At 41.3% G+C, this 21,980-nt stretch overlaps 2 pseudogenes; both read left to right on the forward strand.

Moving 5' to 3' along the window:
* Positions 1-450, forward strand: part of LOC120293680 — a 2,991-nt pseudogene extending 2,541 nt beyond the window's left edge.
* A 1,560-nt stretch (positions 451-2,010) lies between these two features.
* On the forward strand, positions 2,011-3,855 carry LOC120293681 (annotated as a pseudogene).
* Positions 3,856-21,980: the final 18,125 nt, after the last annotated feature.

Here is a 21,980-nt window from a genome sequence, read left to right on the forward strand (position 1 = left end):
GCCACTGGCGTGTCTTGAACCTCTGTGGGTTAAAAATTCATCAATTTTATTGGAAGTTATAGCGGGCACTCTCTAGTCCAATTCTTTTTTTCTTTCCCCGCTTCTTTGCTGCAAGGAAGTAATTTTACTGCTCAAGCAAAGAATATCTCAGATTGTTTAAAAACTCGAATTCAAAGAACAATAAAAAGTTGACAAAACCATAAAATTCTTTTTTAATTTTCGGCATCAATTTTCATCTCAACTAATAGCCTATCTTAACATCGTGAACAAATCGAATTCTTTCAAGCGATTGGCATCCGTGTCCCTCGTCCATGGATCGTCATATTATCAGACTTTCTGAACAGGGATTGCGCCTTCTGCGTTGTACCACCCGCTAAGCCTGAAGTAGCCTACAACAGTCAACTGTTTCATGCTTTTGTTCCACAACTAGCACTTGAAATTGACTACTAGTTCTCCATTTCTAGCAGCTATTGAAGATAAATAGGCAGGCCTGATTGGCGTATCACCTTCATATTTCACCCTGACTTTGGCCTAGTACAGCAACCACTTCTAATAGCTTTTCTCAACTTTAGATCGGATTTAGTATTGCAGCATCAAGAACACAATTCTTCTTAATAATTCTCTAAGAGGCAACATCACGACTTATCTGTTCCTCGCAAGACCTTATTTTCATTAATGGGAACAGTCTAGTTAGCTAAGAATTCTGGGATTGAATCCTCCTCGGTTACGGTTCAATAGTCTCCAAGAAAGCTTGCCGAAAACCAGCAGAAATCCCCAAATGCCCCCATATATAAGACAGGACAGAACACCCGAGTTGAAAAGATCAAGTTCAGGAGAACTTTTTTGCTTCAGTATCTCCCACTACTGCGCTCTATAGCTCTGTCTTGTCGAGGATTCGACTTCGAATTAGATGAGGCATAAAATGGATTAAGATGATCAAGCTTATCCGGAACCAAGGAAAAGATCCCCTCTCCTGGTAAAACCGTCGTTGAAAAGCGTTGGCAAGATAGAGGCGAGTTAATGCAACTGTTCGCCTCAAGAAGAGTGATCATGTCTAATAGGAAATAAGTCGGCTTGCATTGATCAAACCAGTCGAACGGAAGTTCTTTTGGAGTGTCTGAACTCTTTCCGGTGGAAGGCATAGGCTTGGCCGGCGTGCTCAGCGGCGGTGGAGAGGAAGTTGCGAGTGTGCGCTGTGCTTGGAGTGTCTGCAAGTACGGAGTGTTCGGTAGACGAAGAAGAAGCGTGGAACTTACCGATGAAGACAAAATTGACCTTTTCCCACCCAGGGAAAGTTTGATTTTCCGCAGATGACTAGACAAAGAGTTTCTGCTGCACTTTCTGGAGGCCGAATTGACCTTCGAGATCCCTCCTTCTCTCGACCGGTCGGGCAACAATGTGGAGTGTTCCTTGAGTCCAAGAAGCTGCCCGTGAAGAGCCCCGAGTCGTCGGAGTCAAAGTCCGAGCTACGGAGAAGTCTAACTCTCGCACGGAATCGACCGACACATCCACATGCACGTGCAAGTACATGGATATTAATAACATTAAATCACGCAATCATTGAATTTTTCTATCAAAAGGACAACAAAAGAAGCATAGGAGCGTTCTCGGAGACGTTCTTAGGCCTTTTCGCTTATGGTCGTCTTGAGAAAATTAAATATGTTAGGCACGAGCTATGAGACATCCGATCTGATTCTCTGGAAATTCCAAAGGACAGTTCATTGCGCATAGCTGGACAATTTAATCCCATAGATTCACAAAAGTAACATTTGTGTCCGTTGCGTCAACGACGTGTTCCACAACACCTTTTTCGCAACCAATTGGACATTCTATGATATTGAAACGCAAGTTCCATGGAAGGTGGTGTAGCTGCTTCTCTCTTGTCACTGTTATATGCCCTCACTTACATAAGGGGGCAGCCCAAGGCAAACTGAACCACCCCAGTTCAACATCACCGATCTCAACTTTCTTTCGCTTAATTCCACTTTGGCAATACGCAAATCCATCAAAATGGGTTTTCATCAGGTGATGATCCTCATCTTTTTCCCTCTTTTGCTATCTCAAACCATCTCTAGCTCTTCCTCTAGCTCTTCCTCTAGCGTTGTAAAAAAATCATGGTGTGGGAAAATGCCTTACCCACAACCTTGTGAGTACTTCTTAACCCGCAACCCAAAGCAAAACCCTCTCAAGCGAAGATCCCATTTCCTCAAGGCCTCGATGCAAGTCGCCCTTGAGAGAGCACAGCTCGCCCAAAGTCACATATACTCGCTAGGCTCCAGGTGCCGCGATGAACACGAGAAGGCCGCATGGGCTGACTGCCTCAAGCTTTATGAGCACACAGTCCACCACTTGAACCGGACCATCAATCGCCAGTGCACTCAAGACGACATGCAAACCTGGCTTAGCACCGCCTTGACCAACTTGTAGACCTGTCAAACTGGGTTTGTCGAGCTCGGCGTCTTAGACAACATGTTGTCCTTGATGTCGAATAACATTTCCAAGTTGATAAGCAACATTTTGTCCGCAAATTATATGTCCTACCCTACCCCGAATTCGGTGCCAATGAGTTCCCTACGGTGAGGCCCAGCGACCGTAAGCTCTTACAGTCTTCACCCGCGCTATCTACGGCCAATATCATGGTGGCTCAAGACAGTTCTGGGAACTACAAGACAATTAACGAAGCTGTAACTGTGGCTTCAATGCGGTCTGATACAGCGAGGTTCATAATCTATATCAAAGCTGGTACGTATGAAGAGAATGTTGAAGTTGGATCAAATTGAGAACATTGCTTTTGTGGGTGATGGTATTGGAAAGACCATAATTACTGGAAGCAAAAGTAATGCTGGAGGATTTACTACCTTCAATTCAGCAACTGTTGGTGAGTTTATCACGTAATTTATTCATATTATGCATTTTATACAGTATAAATACTGAAAAGGGAAAAAGAAAAAAGGGGGAGGATTATCAACGTTTAGTTTGCTGAGATCGTAAATTAAACATTTAGAGATCCATGTTTAGTTTGCTGAGATACTTCCCGGTTTAGATTACATGAACTGGTAGACGTACCCGTGCTAATAGTTTCTCATCTTGAGTTTCAGCTGTTGATGGTGATAGATTCATTACTCAAGATATTACTTTTCGTAACACTACCCGGCACCGCAAATCACCAAGCGGTTGCTTTGGATTTTCCAGCTCCGACCTCTCAGTTTTCTATCGATATGCCTTTGAGGGTTATCAAGACACCCTTTTTGTTCATTATGAACGACAGTTCTACAAAGAATGCGATATCTGGCACTACTGACTTCATATTTGGAAATGCCGCAGTCGTTTTTCCAGAATTGTAACATCTATGTTAGAAACCCTCCTAACAGAGTCAATACCATCACTGTACACGGCAGAATTGACCCAAACGAGAACACTGGCATCTCCATCCTCAACTGCAAAGTCATCGTTGATTCAGACTTGGGTTTGGTCTGTAAACTCCGTGAAGACATACCTTGGGAGGCCGTGTGGCAACTATATTCAAGAACTGTTTTCATGATGACTTACCTTGATAACCTAATTGACTCGGCCGGGTGGTTGGAGTGGGATGGTGACTTTGCTCTGGACACTCTATACTATGAAGAGTATATGAACACGGGTCCTGGGTCATCGACTGCAAATAGGGTGACATGGGCAGGTTACCATGTAATCACAAGCATGACGGAAGCTTCGAAGTTCACCATCGGGAACTTGATCCCCAGCGGCACTTGGTTGCTCACCACCGGCATGCCTTACCCTCTGTGGGTTACGATGTGCCTAACACCTCAGTGGGTTATGACGCGATTTACACCTCAGGGGGTTACAAATTGTTAATCGGTTTGGTCGGGGCTATATTGATTATTCTCTATTCCAGCTCTTTCTTCTTCTTTTGTCTTCCTTTTTCTCTTTCTGGAAATCTAGTCTAGGTGAATAGCTGTTATTTGTCCGCTTTTTTTGCTGTAAGGAAGTAAATATATTGCTTATCAAATACATTCGTAATTGTTTAAGAACTCCCAAATCATAGAATAAACAAATTTATCAGATCAATTTCTTTTGATTTTGGCGTTGATTTTCATTTTAACTAGAAACCTTTCTTAGCATAGTGAACAAAATCCGACTTCTTTCAAGCGATCAGCGTTTGCATTTTCCGAACATGATGGGGCCTTCTGCATTGTAGCACGCGGAAAACACGAAGTAGCTAGTGACAAATCCCCCGTTTCCTGCTTTTTGTTCCTCAACTCCTTCCAAGCACTTGAAACTGACAAAACTAATTCTCCATACTTAGCAGGTGCTCAAGACCAATGGTAAGGCCTGCTTGGCATATTAGCTAAGATATCACCCTGAACCTGGGCTAGTACAGCAGCCACTTCTAATAGCTTTTTCCCACCTCAAGCTTGGTTGCAGCATCAAGAAGACAATTCTTCTCAAAAATTCTCTGAGAGGCAACGTTGAGAGTAATCCATCTTGCGCGAGACTGATCTTTTATTAATTGGAGTCTTACTAAAGGGAGAGAACGTTGAACAGTCTAGCTAACTGGAATTCTCGAATTGAATCCTTCTTGGTTAAGGTTCAATAGTCTCTGAAAAGGATTTCCGAAAAACCTGCAGAAATTTCCAGATATTTGACAGGATGGAGTACCCGAGTTGAAGACGGCAAGTTCAAAAGATCTTTTTCACTTCAATAGATCCCTATACTGCTATATACAGCTCTGTTTTTCTGAGGATTCAACTTCATATTAGATGAGGCGTGAAACTGTTTATAGATGATCAACCTAATTGAACGAAGAAGCAATGTCCCCTTTCCAGGAAAAACAACATTAAAAAACGTCAGCAAGATAGAGGCGAGTCAATGTGACTGTTGACCTCAAGAGTAATTATTAGAGATTGTCTGATAGAAGCTAAGTCGAACTACGTTAACCGAAAGCTGTCAAATTTGAGCTTTCGGTATAACTAGATGTCTAAAGTTGCTTCCTTGAACCCAATGAAAATCCACCAACCCGGAATAACTGTTGGAATTGTCTCAGCTGCTATTTTCTGTTGTGTTTTTTCCTCTGTTTTCCTCTAAAAAACAACCAAGTTCATTTAGTTATGCATTTAGTGTTTTTGCTATTTTCTAGGAAGTCAATAGCACGTTTTTGTGCAGTTATGTGTTGCAAGTATGTGACCAATTTTTGCTTTGTATTTAGTTGTGGTACTTAACAGTTTTTTCTTTTGCACAAGACGTATGAAGTGCTACGCTCTGTTTTTTTTTTTTTTTTATCTTTTCTCTCTCTCAAACAACAGAAATTTTTCTGTTTTGATTGTTGTTTTATGAACTTTAACATTGATATCAGAGCGTTTCTGGGATCTTAACGGACTTTGAAGTGAGGGTAAGTGAGTGAAGATTGCTTCTAATCTGCAAAAAAAAACAAAACAAAAAAAAAAACAAACTGATGGAGGCAAGATCGAGTGGATTCTCTGCAATGGCTGCTCCAGTCTTTACTGGGGAAAATTATCAGGCTTGGGCTGTCAAGATGACGGCATTCTTGGAGGTTCATGATTTATGGGAGAGGGTGGAGAATGATTATGAGGTTGCTCCACTTCTAGACAATCCGACCTTGAATCAAATAAAGTACCATAAAAAGATAATCACAATGAAGGCCAAGGCAAAGTCTTGCATGTATCTGCTATTTCACCCACTATCTTCACAAGGATCATGAAATGTGATTTTGCAAAGGCAATATGGGATTTCTTGAAGGATGAATACGAGGAGATGAGAAGATAAGAGGCATGAAGGTGCTAAATCTCCCGAGGGAGTTCGAGAGATAGCAGATGAAAAATTCAGAGTCGGTGAAGGAGTACTCTAATAGGCTGGTTGGGATAGCTGAAAAAATCAGGAGTTTTAGGGGTGACTTGAAGAATGAAAGGCTTGTTCGAAAGATCGGGTGTCTCTTCGAGGAAAAGTTTGAAGCCACTATAGCTTTCTGGAAAATACAAGAGACTTAGCTAATATAAAGCTTGCAGAATTGTTAAATGCTCGTAAGCACGGGAGCACAAAAGCGATGAGAAGAGAAGAGTTTGTAGAGGGTGCGCTGCAAGCTAAAGTGAAGTCAAATGATGGAGGCAAAGGGAAGAAATGGATTCAATCCAGAGAAAATGCTGGTGACTCAAAGTTTATAACAAAAGAAGGAAATTCTGGTGGGTCTAGCAAAATGGAAGAATAACAAAAAGTCTTGTCAATACCGTGGTGGAACTAATCATCGTTTTTAGATGTTGGAGAAAGCCTAATGCTAGATGCATAAGATGTCACAAGTTGGGTCACATGGAAGCCATCTGCAAAGAAAAAAATTACCAACAAGCAGGAAAAGCACAGTAGCTTGAATGAAGCGAGGAAGAGCACTTGTTTGTAGCTTATTTTTCTGAATCTTCTATTGGGAATGATGTATGGCTGGTGGATAGTGGTTGTACCAATCATATGACTGGCAATTCAAAGCTGTTTAGGAGTCTAGACAGGGCAGTCAGGTCTAGAGTCAGAATTGGCAACGGACAGTATATCGAAGTGCAAGGGAAGGGTACAATGGCTATTGAAGGAAATCGGGGAGGTGAAGCTCATCAATGATGTTCTTTTTGTGCCAAACATTGACCAAAATCTGTTAAATGTTGGTCAATTAGTTGAGAAGGGCTATAAAGTGAAGTTTGAAGGGAATGAATGTCTTATTAATAATGCAGATAGCAAAAAAGTGCTAAGAATCCCAATGATGGACGAGAGTTTCATGTTCAAGCCACAAGAGATGCAACAAATGGTTTTAAAGTGCAAAGAAGAAAATGCAGAGCTATGTCATAAAAGACTTTGGCATGTTCACAGGAAGAGCATGTCGTTTATGCAGAGAAATAGCTTGGTAGATGACTTGCCAAGTTTGGAGGAAGAATTTCCACGGTCTGCGGAACTTGTCTTCTTGGCAAGCAAGCCCAGATTTCCTTTTAAAGGAGGAGGCTGAAGAGCATGTGAGAACGCAATTAGTCCACATAGATCTATGTGGACCTATGTCTGAGTCTTCTCAATGGTAGCAAGTATTTTATTATTTTCACCGATGATATGACTAGGATGAATTGGATTTATTTTCTGCGAGCCAAGTCCGAAGGTGCTAATGTGTTTGTGAAGTTTAAAGCCTTAGTTGAAAATTAGAGTGGGAAGAAAATTAAAATGCTTAGGTACGATAATGGTTACAGTATACCGCTCACAAGTTTAAGTTGAATTGTGAGCAAGCAGGAATTGCAGTAGTTCACCTGCTCCATATTCACCTTAATAGAATGGGGTCGGTGAGAGGAAAAACAAAAGCATTATGGAGATGGCTAGATGTATGATGTAGGAGAAGAAGTTACCTAAGAAGTTATGGGTTAAAGCAGCTAATATTGCAGTGTTCCTATTAAACAGATTGCCCACAAAGGCCTTAGAGAGGTCAACACCTTTTGAAGTTCGGCATGGTGTTAAACCTTCTGTGAAAAAACTGAAGGTTTTTGGGTGTTTGTGTTATACTCATGTTCCCGAGGTCAAGAGGGACAAGTTGGATAAGAAAGCGAGCTTGGAATCTTCATCAAGTGCAGTCTCCAATCAAATGCTTACAGAATTTTTCACCCTATGACGGGGAAGGTGATTGTAAGCAAAGATGTTGTTTTCTAGAAGAAGATGAGTGGAATTGGATGGAAGGAAATAGTGCAGAACAAAGTGGCGATTCGAAAAAAACAACTTGAGAGATGTAAAGGTTGATGAAGTTATAGATGGATTGGAATATAGTATGGATGATTTACTAGTGAGAGGCACAAGGTCACTTGCTGAAATCTATGAAAGAAGCAATGTGGCAATGCTTGAACCATCTAACTTTGTGGAAGTTAAGGAGGATTAGAGGTGGATTGCAACAATGTAGGAGAAGATTGCAATGATCCAGAAAAACCACACATGGGAGCTTATTGACAGACCATCTGATAAGAATGTGATTGAGGTTAAGTGGGTGTTTAGAACAAAACTTAATCCTAATGGTTCTGTCAATAAACACAAAGCTAGACTAGTGGTGAAAGGTTATGCACAAATATGGGGGAGTGGACTATTCAAACATTTGCCCATGTTGCACGACTTGATATAATAAGACTACTTTTGTTAGCTATTGCAGCGAGAGAAGGGTGGCATATATTTCAGTTAGATGTCAAGTCTACATTTCTAAATGGAAAGCTTGAGGAGGAGATTTTGTTGAACAACCCGAAGGCTTCGGTATCAAAGGGTAAGAAGAGAGTGTATACAGGTTGAGGAAAGCTCTATATGGACTGAAGCGGGCTCCAAGAGCTTAGTATGGGAAGATAGATCGATATTTGCAGGATTTTTGCTTTGTAAAAAGCTTAAGTGAGTTCACTCTTTATGTCAAGAAGGTGAATCACAGTGTTGTAATTCTGTCACTTATGTAGATGATCTATTAGTGACAGGGAATGATATGGAATTGATAGATAAGGTGAAGCAAGATCTATTTGCAAGTTTTGAGATGTCAGACTTGGGAAAGATGGCTTATTTTTTTTTTGGTCTAGAAGTCAAACAGGCTTCATGTCACGCCCCGGATCCCGAGCGCGCGCACATCCCACTATAGTCGATCAAATGCGACATTCCCAGGTAGTGTCGCCGACCCCATTGATTTATTATTGCGCAAGCGGAACGTATTATAAAACCCCGATAATAAAATACGGGATAGAAAAGTAGGAAGCAAAACCACAACATAACACTTCCATAATTCAACGAGAATTACAAACAGAGGTCTACGGCCAAAAAAGTCTACAAAAGACCGGCTCTTAAAAAGGAATTGTCCTACGACCTACAAGTCGGACACGTTCTCCAATCTTATGACTTCACCTCGCAACTCCTCAAGGCCAACCAAAGCTATCCGGGTCGCTCCGTCCACTAAGGACCTGAAATTTTAATCCCACAAGGGATGAGACGATGTCTCGGCAAGTTCAACCCCCTAAACCCCTATTAGAAAGAAAATACGCCGGGTGGCCTAGCCACATCACACGTAAGACTTACTTTCGCCTCGGCCTTCATCCGCGAGTTAGCACCATTTATATAATTCAACCACATACAATTATGATAACCAAACAATCATGGCACAATCACATTATCAAAACAATTCAACCACTTGGATCGTCCCAACATCAATCGACTTGGCCGATTACATGTCATTCTAGCAAATCAATCATTGCTCTCAATCCCGACCCTATAGGAAGGTTTAACAAACAAAGGGCAATCACGGCCCCACTCGGACGATCTTTAATTAGGTGGTCCATCACGGCCTCCGCGGCACAACCTCTCCTAGGTGGTACATCATGGCCTCACTGGGCACGACCTCTCATAGGTGGTTCATCACAGCCTCACTGGGCACGACCTCTCATAGGTGGTTCATCACGGCCCTACTAGGCACGACCTCTCATAGGTGGTTCATCACGGCCCTATTAGGCACAACCTCTCATAGGTGGTACATCACGGGCTCACCGGGCACGACCTCTAATAGGTGGTCAATCACGGCCTCACTTGGGCACGACCTTTCCTAGGTGGTACATCACGACCTCACCGGGCACGACCTCTAATAGGTGGTAATCACGGTAATCTCCCATCAATTTCTACACTTAGGATTTTATAGAGGATCCCTATAAATCGCAATCACACTCAATTCATCACAACCAATCATCAATATCAAATTCTAAATGCACAACATGATCAAGCACGAAATTTAGAGTTTAGGGTCGACAAAATTTTCGGAATTTATTAAATAATTAAATTTATTCCGAAAATAATTAAATAATAATATTTATATTTTTCATGATCCACGCTCAATTTATAATATCCAATCATCGATTTCAAAATCCGACTACACAACAACGACCGGCACGAAATTCTGAGAATTTAGGTCTCGACAAAATTTTCGGAATTTAACAAATAATTTAATTTATTCCGAAAATAATTAAATAATAATATTTTAATAATTTCGAATATTAAAATATTATTTAATTATTCAATAATTTCGAGATATTTAAATAAATCAAAAGTAAATTCCTTTATGTCACATCAAGGTTTATACTAATATAAACACTCACTTAACCTTAAATTAAACACAATTTAAGTTAATCAAACACCTTAATATAATCTACACTTAAATAAATTAAACTAACCACCTAATAACACTTAACATAAACTAAGCACACCTAAAGCATCATTAACCCTCTAAGCGAGGTTTAGTGAGTTAAACTCACCGGATTAGCGAGTCGAGCGGACCAAAACGACGGGGACGACGCGAGGATCGACTTTCCTCAAAGCAGGCCTAGCATCCGGGCTCGGGAAGGCCGCCGAAACGGCCCACGAAGGGGCTGCCATACCCATTTCCAGCTTCTGGTTTGGGGCCGACGGAGGGGGAGACGGCGGCGGTTCGAGCGCGGAACCGGTGGGAGAGGCGGCGGTAGCTCGAGCGGCGAAGGCGGTGGCTCCGGCGGGACTCACGGCTGCCGGAGAGAGCTCCGGCAGCTCCTGGAACTCACAGACAGAGGCCGAGACGCAGCTAGGCGTCGGCCAGGCGCGGGCGAGCGCGGGCAGCGGCGGAGCGCGAGACGGCGGGCGGCGGTGCAACGGCTCCGGTGCGGCGGCATCCAAGCAGCTGGTCGCGGCTCCTTCCGACGACGCTGGACGCTGCTTCTACTTCTGCTGCTCGGTTCTGCTCGAACCAGAGGAGGGAGAGGGGCGGAGACGTGCACGGCAGCACGGCGGCGGGCTCGGGTGCCCGGGCAGCTCCGGCGCTGGTGGGCGTGCGACGACGACGGCGAGAGGCGGCGATTGCAGCTCAGTCTTCGCTGGTCTCCGGCTTCCATGGAGTCAAGCGATCGAAGAGAGGGATGGGGGAGGAACTGTCGGAAGAGAGGGGAGAAGAGAGGGAGGAGAGAGAAGGAAGAGGGGCCCTTTTTCTTTTTCTTTTTCTTTAATCCACAAAAAGTTCACTCACCATGACATCATCCATGATGCCATACTCCACTCACTCAAAACTCCCACAACCTTATTCCGTGGGTTCAATTCCATTTTCATGGCCCATTCGTACATTCAATTTCTTCAATTCTCATTAATTCTCTCCAATTGAATCAATTTGAAGTCCATAAAATTAATCCAATGTCACCACACTTTAATTCACATCTTCACTTGTCCATAGAACCAACTTAGATCCCAAAAGTACGACCAAAAGCGGGCCTACTAAATTCTCGAGCCAAAATAGTCATTCTTTGATTATTTTTTGAAAAGCTCGGCTTGCATGCAAAATCTTCCAAAGATAAGTCAATGATCCTAAAATGATTTGTGACACACCCGGACTTCCAATTTCGAATTCGATCTCAATTCCACGGTTAATTTCACTTTGGCACGATACTAGCGCGCCCAACCTACCGAGTAACCTTTAGAGATTTTTATGCATTTGATTGTGGTTGATCATCTCAAGCCACAATGTACATCTTTGAAACATGGGCGACTTTCGGTTGTCGGGGTAATCTCAAGGTTTCAAATATGGACACAGGGTACCCAATCGATAGAAAAGTCGGTCCAGGTGTCGATCGACAAGAATTGTGTGATCCGGTGGAATCACCCACACTCGATCACATGCCCTTATCGAGTCAACCTATCTCCGGTCTCTAATCGATTTTTATTTGTGCCGTAATGACCCTTGCATTAGCTCGGTCGAAAGGTCGCTTCGGTCAAATTCTCGAGTCTAATGCATTAGAAACTCTTAATGACTTTACCCGATAGACTAGCTTTCACATGAGTGGCCGACTCAAGGAAAAGAACTATATGCGTGCCAACGAAATGCCCGTCTCAAATTATTGAAAATAGAATTGAAAAATCGGGATGTCACACTTCATATAAGATCTTCATTTGTCAGAAAAAATACATGAAGGAAATTCTAAAGAAGTTTCAGATGGAAAATTGTCGAAGTGTAAGCACTCTTATGGCTGCTAAAGAGAAGCTGCAAAAAAATGATGGAACAGATGCAGTAGATGCTTCTATGTATAGAAGTCTGATTGGATGTCTCATGTATTTTACAGCAACCATACCAGATATTCTATTTACTGTGAGTGTTTTATCCAGGTTTATGAGTAGTCATAATCAGTTACATTTGATTGCAACAAAAAAGGTCTTGAGATATCTCAAAGGAACATTATTCTTTGGTGTGAAGTTTAAGAAAGGTCAGATGTTTAATTTACAAGGATTTTCTAATAGTGACTGGGCTGGTTCAGTGGATGACATGAAAAGTACGTCTGGATATTATTTCAGTCTTGGTTCTGCTTGTTTCTCCTGGTGTTCCAAAAAGCAAGAGATTGTAGCTTAGTCCACAGCAGAGGCTGAGTTTATAACAGCTACTGCAGCTGCAAAGCTTTGTGGCTGAAAAAGATAATGAATGATCTATGGTTGAATTCTAGTGATTACATTGAAGTTAATGTGGATAATCAGGCTGCTTTAGCAATATCTCAGAATCCAGTTTTCCATGATAAAACCAAGTATTTCAAAGTCAAATTTTTCTTTCTGCATGAGGTGCAACAAAATGGCGAAATTAAGTTGGTCTATTGTAGATCTAAAGATCAGCTTGCAGATTTGTTCACAAAACCTCTTCAGGCTAGAAGATTTGAGCTGTTAAGAGAGAAAATAGGAATGTGCAACAGCAACTGATCCAATGAGGAGTTTGTTGGAATTGTCTCAGCTGCTGTTCTCTATTGTGTTTTTTTCCTTTGTTTTCCTCTGTTTTTTTTTTTTTTTTAAACAACCAAGTTCATTTAGTTATGCATTAGTGTTTTTGCTATTTTCTAGGAAGATAATAGCACGTTTGTGTGTAGTTATATGTTGCACGTATGTGAGCAGTTTTTGCTTTGTATTTAGTTGTGGTACTTGACAATTTTTCTTTTGCACAAGACGTATGAAGTGCTATGCTCTGTTTTTTTTTTTTTTTAATCTTTTTCTCTCTCTCAAACAACAGAAATTTTTCTATTTTGATTGTTGTTTTATGAGCTTTAACAATAATGCAAAGAAGTTCGACCACAATCATCGACGCGAGTGCCCGAGCATGCTACTTGTCATCTAAGCTAGAGGACCAAAGAGAAAAAGCTCAAACAAGTAAGCCACCAACAGAACAAAACTCAAATTAATTGCTAATAAAGTTGGATGTGGGAGTGCATTAAACCTTTTGACAATAGATGAATTTGAAGCTTTGAGAAGTACCTCCAAAGTGAAAAGGCAAAACAGATTCATTGATCTTGTCCCTGAAAAACTTGACGATTCAAATTCATAGATCTCTCACTAACTACAGTTGGACATCGGTCTCCAATAGCAGTTCCTTTAAGGAAGTTACATAGGAAGATAGAAGCAGAGGATGTTTTTTTTTTTTTTATCAGTCCTACTCTATTCCTACTCTACACTCACTCTCAGATTTTTGTCCTGCCTCTTGCAGGGCGTAGGAGTTGAAACCCATTTCTGAAACTTACGCGTCCCCACCCCATCCCCCCTGAGAATGTGGGGATTTGAACCCCTCACCTCCGCCTGCCATGTTGGAAGGGTGGCCACTGGGGCGAATCCCAGTGTTTAAGCAGAGCAAAGGATGTTGAAGCGCCACTTTTTTTCACCTTCCACTGCAAGTTCAAATTTCATAATGAGAATGGACATTGAGCCATTTATTTGGTGAATTGTCTTGCCCATAAAGCAGGAGGTGGGAATTGATCACATTTCCTTAGATAAAGATTGCCTAAAGAAGTCGAAGGAACTTGAAAGAACGATTTACACGTCACAAAGAAATGTATGGACAAGATACCAGGAGAAAAGCTCGAGAAGCAGACAAAATCTAAGGCCTAAGTGTGCATTCACCATGTTTTGAGTTGCATGGAGTGACAATAGTCAAATTGAATATTCAAGAGAACGATTTATACATCAAAAGAAACGCATGTACAAAATTCCAGCAAAATAGCTCGAGAAGCAAACAAAATCTAAGCCCCATGTGCAGGCATTCACCATGTTTTGAGTCGCATGGAGTGACAATAGTCAAATTGAACATTCAAATATGTTGGGAGTGTTGAAAAACTCCTACCAAGTTTTGAATTTGACAAAACTTTCTAATTCTTATTTTGAAGAATAGAATACTTCTGAAGTTCTATTGCAGACTTTGCCAAAGTCTATTCATTCTGGAAGTATTTTTCATTCTAATGCAATCCAGACTGAAACCGCGTCCAGAACAAGGATGAAATTAGACTCAAATTTATTGAGATTACGACAATGATTTAGAATGAATGCATTAGGAATTTATTCTAGCTCTATGGTGAAGAATCTTACTTTCCTTCTATAGATACGTTGATGGAATCAATCTTGAAGACAAGTTCCTTTTTAGGAAGCATCTACTTATAGAAACCTAGATTTTAATTATATGGGTGCTAGAATTAACGAACTTTAATCTCAATTTAATCTCAATCTTTAAATGGTTATAAGATCCCCTTAGTCGATTTTGTCCAATAGATTGATTGAAAGAAATTCCTTTGGAAAATGCTAGTGGCTAGTGAGGCGTGAATGAGTATTTAATGAGGTCATGTGGTCTAGTTGAGGTAGAGACGTGAAAATTGAAATTCCAAAAGTTTGAAGTCTTTTCAACTACTTGCTCTTCATCAGTGGTCCTTATAAATCGTATTTAAGAGAGAACATCACAAAAAAGTGACTTAGTATGTGAGAAGGGATCTTTCACTATATATTTGCACTCAAGAATTGTACTTTTCTAATGATTATATAGTGAATTTTGTCAACGTGAGAAAGTGGATGTAGGCTTAATTTAAGCCGAACCACTATAAATTGCATATGCAAATCTTATTTTCCCTTAACTCTCTTTATTTAAATATGTTGCACTCTTTTAGATATTGTAAAAATCAGTTTCATCTCTTATCTGATTCTAAACATTCATCAAAAGTCTGGTGACTTATTTATTAAGATTTGTTCGTTACTCGGATTTTGGCCAAAATTTGTTGGAAATGACTAAGTTGGCACAACTTAAAAATATTTAAGATTTAATTGGCACAAAAAAAAATGTTTAGGACTAAATTGGCACAAATGTAAAAAGTTTAGGACTTTTTTTAAAATTTTTCCCCTTTTGATATGAACATAAAGGCAAAGAGGCTAAAATCTAACTAAGCTCAAACTACATTTGCAATTCTTTAAGCTCTCTTTATCATATCCAAAAAGGCTTGGAAATTAATATTAGGTTTTGTCCATAGTTCCACAAAGAGAGTGAGACTACAATCCTTTAATTTTTTTGTACGATATGATTCAATCCATTATCTCTGCTTTATTTTGTGATCAGAATTCACTAATTTTTTTTTATAGAGTGAGGCAAGATGAGGCAAGCATTAGCATCCACATTCTCGTTAAAACCTAACTTTTGGCAACACATTTATTTATTCATTAATTGCATTGAAAATTAGGAGATTAATTTTTAACCCCTAAAAAAATATTTTTCATTTAATAGCATAGCATATAAACACTAGGAGTATTTGCATTAATAGTAATAGGATTTACTTTAACTTTTTTAAAAAGAAGAAGAGGAAAAAAGGAAAATGAGACTGGGCCGGGCAGGCCGACCCAGCCTCTTCGCTTTTTCTTTTCCTCCCTCCTCTCCATTCCCGCCTAAGCCTGGCCCATTTTTCCTTTCCCTGGCCCGGCCCTCTCCTCTTCTCTCTTTCCCCTTTCCCTTCGCCCCAGATGCTCTGGTGCGGAAGAGAACAACACTATGTACGACGCCCCAGAGGCAGGGCTTCAGCACCGATCGAGGCTGTCAGTCAAGACCCATGCTCGCCTGCCGGTGGCATTAAAAGGGAGAGAGAGCCAAAGGAGGTCGGGGAGTGAGATTGGGTACAGAGAGGGTGAGTCGAGGGAGGGGCTCAGATAGGGAGAGTGCAGGCCGAGGGAGAGATTGAGAGACTGGAGAGGGAGTGAGGCGAAGAGACAAAAGGGGCGATGAGAAAACACAGAACTGAGAGTGAACGAGACAGTGGGGGCTCTGGAGATTGAACTAGTGGGAGAGTGAGGGGAGATAGAGAGAGATAGAGGCCCAGAGAGCGAAAGCTGAGACAGAACGGCGAGCGAGGGGAAGCCTCGGCCAACACATCGACCGCGTGCGAGCTCCGCTTGATGACCCCTCCCGGTCGACGTTTCAAGCCCGAACCTGTAACTCTCTCTGTTTGCTCTGTTTTTGCCCTGTTTTTGGGCACGTCGAGCCGGAGCTCGCGGCCGTTTGACTAACGCGAACTCCAGCACCATTCCTCCTTCACTTTGCTGTTGCGTGCATCGTTGTCTTTAGTTTTTATGCTTTTTTTTTTTTTAGAGTCCCAGCTGGGGTTTTAGTGCCGATCGAGCTGATAACCTTACGATTAGTTAACGCACTCCACCAGCTCGATGAAATGCCTCAATGAGATCTAGTCTTCTCGTCCGCGGTCGAAATCGAGTCGTTCATGCGCGTCTCGTGCTATTGTGATGTTTCTGTGATGTTTGGCGTTCCAGGTGACGGTCGTTTGGTCGTTTCACCACATTTTCACCGCCGCCGTCGTTTTTGTTTGTTTTCGGCCCAGAGGCACCCTTAGCCGGCTGTGCTGAGGCCGGCCAAGGAACGATGGCCAAGCGGAGGCAGAGCTCTTGGCCCGGGCTGGCTGAGCTGATGCTAGGGGCGGCCTGACGAGGCGGGCCAGAGTTGGGCTCTCGGCCAACGCTGAGGTGTCGCGGCACGGATGCAACAGGAGAAGAGACCGCGCACCGGATTGGCAAGTCGGTGCCGGGTCGGGCCTGATTCGCTGGTTTGGCCGACTTCCAGGCCTGTTCAATTTTTCTTCGGGCCACTTTAGTATAATTCTAGGTTAGGGCTTACTTTAGTTTTTCGGCCAAGTTAAAAATTTAGGTTTTTCGCCGCCGCGGGGTGGGGTGGGGGAGATGGGGGGGTGCATTTCAAGTTGAACTGGGCCCACGTGTCAGACCCAGTCCGGCTGAGGATTGCCGGAACCAGGTCAGTCTTGTCCCGACCTAATCCAGGGACCCGACCTGGACCCATTTTTCTGATTTATTTCATAAAAGTATTTACAGAATCATGAAAAAGCTTAGAAATAATATTCTTAATAGTTTTCTTTAAAAATGTGCAAGAATCTTTGATAAACTCTAAATTTAACAAGCTATTAGGGCTTTACAATAAGATTTCGAATGTCTTTTAAAGACAATCATTAGGTGTTGTTTGTGCATTTCAATTTCAATTATTATTTGATTGCATATTTTCAAATTGTTGTTTTCCTATTAGCCCAATTAAGAATGGAACCTTAGGACACATAATTAGCAAGAATGTTGTCTAATAATTGAAAGGGCACTAGTTGGATAATTAATATAATCAAGTTCTCAACTCTAAATTCTCTAGTTGCATTAAAAGTGATGTATACATCCATATCTTATTTGGTTTCTAACCGACTTCAAAATGATAATTGTGACTCCTTATTTGAAAATCCCCAAAGCATCAATTTGACTTAATTTTGAAAGTCCTAATGTTACACAAGGTAGGGGCTTGAGAGAGCTCACGTCTAATCGAGAACACATAATCAAGGGCCATAAGCTTGCTTTTTAGGTGATACCTCTAAATTTATGTCTTTTTTCTCCCATTAGACAAAAAAGATTGATCGCAATAGCTTAGTGACTCCATTGGAGACTAGAGTTAGAAATTTTAGTGAACTTAGGCAAAAATTTATCTTGTTCAAAAAAAATTTGGCTGCAAGGACACTAAGTACATACCTAATGTCAGTGTTAAATATTCTTGTAGTTGAGAGTTATAAGAAGAAGAATAATTGTTGACCCATTATTTTGCAAGTTTGGAGTTTGGGAAAGAATGTTCATATTTTCAAATTTTTCAAACGGTTTTTTTTTTTAAAAGAAAAATGTTGTGCATGCTCTAATGCATAAGCACTATATTATTACACACACAATCATATCACTAGACTTGAGCTACGATAGGATATTTGAGGATATTGTTAAGAAAGATATAATATATTGACACCTAAATTTTTGCCCAAAGATCATTTCCGAAAAATAGGAACTTGTTTTTCCACAAAAATATTTCATGTCTAGTTCTTGCATATATATTACCTAGGCGTTTAGTATATTTTTTAAAATGAAAGATGTTTTTCCTTTAAAAACATAGAAAAAAAAAGAAGAAAGAAGAAAAAGAAAAGCAAGTTGGGACCAATGATCTAAATGTGACTAGCCAAGCTTTGGGGATCAGATTGGAATTAAAATAACAAGCTAGGGCCAAAATGTAATTTCCAAAAGTTGAGGGACCAATTCGCAAATTTTACAAAATTTCACTAAAGCCCTTAAATCATCATCTTGGCCTCCAATTATGTTGAAATTGAACTTGGGTTAAATCAAATTAATCAAATCAGGCCAAAAGGTCAATTCGGGATGGGTTAATTAGAAGCCCAAGTGAAATATTGGGAGAAATACTTCACTTCTGTGCAATTAAAGAAATTAGGATCGAGACTTGATTACACTAGTTAATCACTAATGTCATTTTAATATCTAATATGTTTTAAATATCAAGTAAAGTATTTATACAACATTTTATACCAATCATGAATTCTAAGATTCAATTCCTAACTAGATTAAGGAAATAGAAATCCATGCATCATAAGGGCGTGATTAGAATAAGTCAATATTTGCTTTCAAGAATTCAAGTGCAATTTCTTTTTTTTTTTTTTTCCAGGGTTTTCTATGCATTCATAGAGAAAACTAACCAAATGATATTTTTTAGACCGTTTCTGATTTTTTTGGAAAACATAAATCATTTTTGGATTTTCTAATTTTATAAGAATATATTATAATAATATTATAATATATTATATTACATTAAAACAACAGATTCGGGTCGAATCAGACTCGACGGTCGGCTCGATTTGGATCCGGCCCAACCGACCCAGGTCGCGCTTCTCGTCTTGTCCCCTCGATACGACAAGCACGCCTTATTTTTCTTTTCATTCTCTCTTCTTTCATCTTTTCCTTATTATTTTTTTTTTCTCTTCTTCACATGGTCTTCTTATTAAAGACCCCTCTGCACGTGTCAAACTTGACGGTGAGCAGCACCTACTTTTTCAAATTTTTATTCTTTTCTTTTTACTTTTATTTTCTCTCTTGCCTCCTCCTTTTCCTCTCTCTTTTGTCTATTCCTACTCTCCCCTCTGCGCACGCAAGAATAGCAGAAGGTGTGCAGGAATAGCAGAAAAGAAAAGACCCGTTTTGTTCTCCTCTCTTTTTATCTTTTCTTTTTTAATACCCTTTATTTTCCTCTCTGTGCAGTCGGACAAGACGAGAGAGTAGCCTTAATATTTCAACTTTACTGACCAAGGGGCAAATAGATCCCTTTTTTATTCTATAAAATTACTACCCATCCCTTTTTTTTCATTTTATTCCCCCTTTTTTCCTTATGCAACCCGAATGCCCCTCCTTCCTCAACTCCTTGTCAAAGCCATGCTAAAGACCTTCCTTGATACTTCGCCGGAACAAGCTGCCCTTTGACCAACTACGCCAACAATCGACACTACCGGCAAGCCACACTACTAACCCTATACCTTCATCATCAACCGTGGCCGAAGGAGAATACACAAACGAAAAATGGATCAGCTGAGGTATTTTATCGAACGTTCAGTGGGCGTCAACAGAGGGGGACCCCAACAAGCAAAACTTGGATCGAAACCAACAAATAAAGGACTAGTATAAGTTATCTTTTGCACGGGACAACTCATAAACATGGAGCTTCGCGAGTTTCAGCCACAAATGAGGGGTACAATCACATGTTTTGGTTTGAAAGTGGCGGCCAACGGTGGCCCTCTCAGATCTCACAAATCTCACCCTCACAGGTCTCTGTTCTCCTTCGCTTTCTCTCCGATATCTCTAGCCTGCTTACTCTCGGGCCTCACCTGATGTCTCTCTGGGGAAGTCTCTGAGCTTGCTACCTACTTTAACTAAGCTCACAATCTGCCTATTTATAGGCGAGGAGGGTCTGGTCGATGGAGGAGCTTTGGCCACTGGTCCTTGGCTCGCCGACCGGACCCGCTCTTGGCCGAACTAGTGTCCCATCCCTTCTTCTCTGCGAAGGCCTACTTGGCATCGAAGGCGAGCATTGATGGTGCCTGCGAAACATCCCCTTCATCGCCTGTCTATCCTCCTCTCTCTACTGTAGGTAGCCTGCACCTATCTCCTCTTCTGTGCGCATCATGTCTAGAGCGAGGAGGGAAGGAGGAAGAAGAGGTGAGGGTTAGGCCTGGAAGTTAGCAAGCTAGGGGCATGATGGGCCCTAGGCCCGTGCAGAAAAGAGAAAAAGGGGCTAGCATCAAGCCCAACCCCAAAGCCAATTTTTTTAATATAATTATTTGAAAATAGTGTAAAATAAGGGAAAAAAATAGAAAATAAAAGTTAGTAAATTCAACTAGTAACTAAGACCCGGGTGATGTGAAAATCATTTTTGTTATGGCTAAATTGGTCCCTAATTTTCTATGCAATTTTTATCATTAATATTTAGCTAAAATTTAGGTGTTAACTCGCCAGAGTAGTCGGATCCTCATCGACATGATGACGTGATATGGAGTCAAGCCTCTGTAGCTGCAAAGCAAGGACCAAATGACGCAGCTCCCAAACGGCCAGCCTTGGTGGCTCAGGAATGGCGGTCTCCGGTGACAACTAATGACCGAATTCTCCTTTGAAAGACCCGATTCCCCTCCTCACTTTTTAATCTCACTTTTTTTCTGTGTGTTCCGAGATGTGTAAGCCATTTTCTATGTTCTCTCTTATGCTTCTCCTCCGTGCGGTAATGCCGCACTCCCTGCCGGTTTACGTGTCCCTCGCTCACCTCACACTTTCCTTTGCTTCGTTCGTCGTTCATGTGGGTGAGCATGTGTGTATTGTGCGAGATTGAGCGCGTGTGCCGTGAGGAGGAAGACAAGCGAGCAAGAGATGGGCCGGGAGAGGGAGAAAGAAACGACTGGGCCATGAGAGAAAAGAAAGAGGGAGGGACTGGGCCGGAAAAGAGAAGGCTGGAGGGTTGGAAAATGGCTGGGAAATGGGCTGGGAGAGAGTACTAGGCCGCTGTAAGAGACCAAGGGAGACCGAGCTAGGCTCTACCGCGGGCCGGTCGCGTTCGAGGCTGGGCTTCTCTCTCTCTTTCATTCCTTTTATTAAGGGACCTATTTTCTAATATTACTTAATATTTTACCTATTTGTCTATTTTGTTGTTTTATGCTATTTCGACCTTTTTATATTCTCATGATGGTTTCTCAACCGGCAAAATTAGGTCTCAACATATGTTATGTGTTGACACCTAATCTTTTAGAAAATAATAAATAAAATAAAACGTTTGGTTGTGGAGGCAGATTTTGAATTTTTTTAATAAAAAAACATCTTTGTTGTTGAACATATATCCTTATTTCAAAATTCAAAAAAATTAGTTGTTGTGTGATTTTGGAGCCATTTTTCTTGTTGAGTTGTTGAGTGAATATCTCACTTGCAAAAACAACTTTGAATTTTCCTCTATAAATAAAGGACGGGAGGCTTCAAAACAGGAGAGGGGGTTTTCTCTTCATCTTCATCGAAGGAAATACAAAAGGTGAAAATAGAGAGGAGAAAAGTGAGAGGATAGCAAATAGGGGTTGCAGAGAGAAGAGTCCAAGAGAAAGTGACGTGAGAGAGAGATGTGAGAGCAGAGAAAAGAGGAAAAAAAGAAAAAAAGGGAAAACCTACAGTCGTCTTCTCCGTGGGTAGCCTCACGCCCTCTTGGCCTCTATCCACCACACCTCCGCCTGCATCCTGCCACCACTAAGGCCGACCCATGACCTGCAGATCTCAAGTCGCCAGTCGCCTCTGCATCAATGACGTCT

The sequence above is a fragment of the Eucalyptus grandis genome, chromosome 5, assembly GCF_016545825.1.
Source record: "Eucalyptus grandis isolate ANBG69807.140 chromosome 5, ASM1654582v1, whole genome shotgun sequence".
In the NCBI taxonomy this organism is placed as follows: Eukaryota; Viridiplantae; Streptophyta; class Magnoliopsida; order Myrtales; family Myrtaceae; genus Eucalyptus; species Eucalyptus grandis.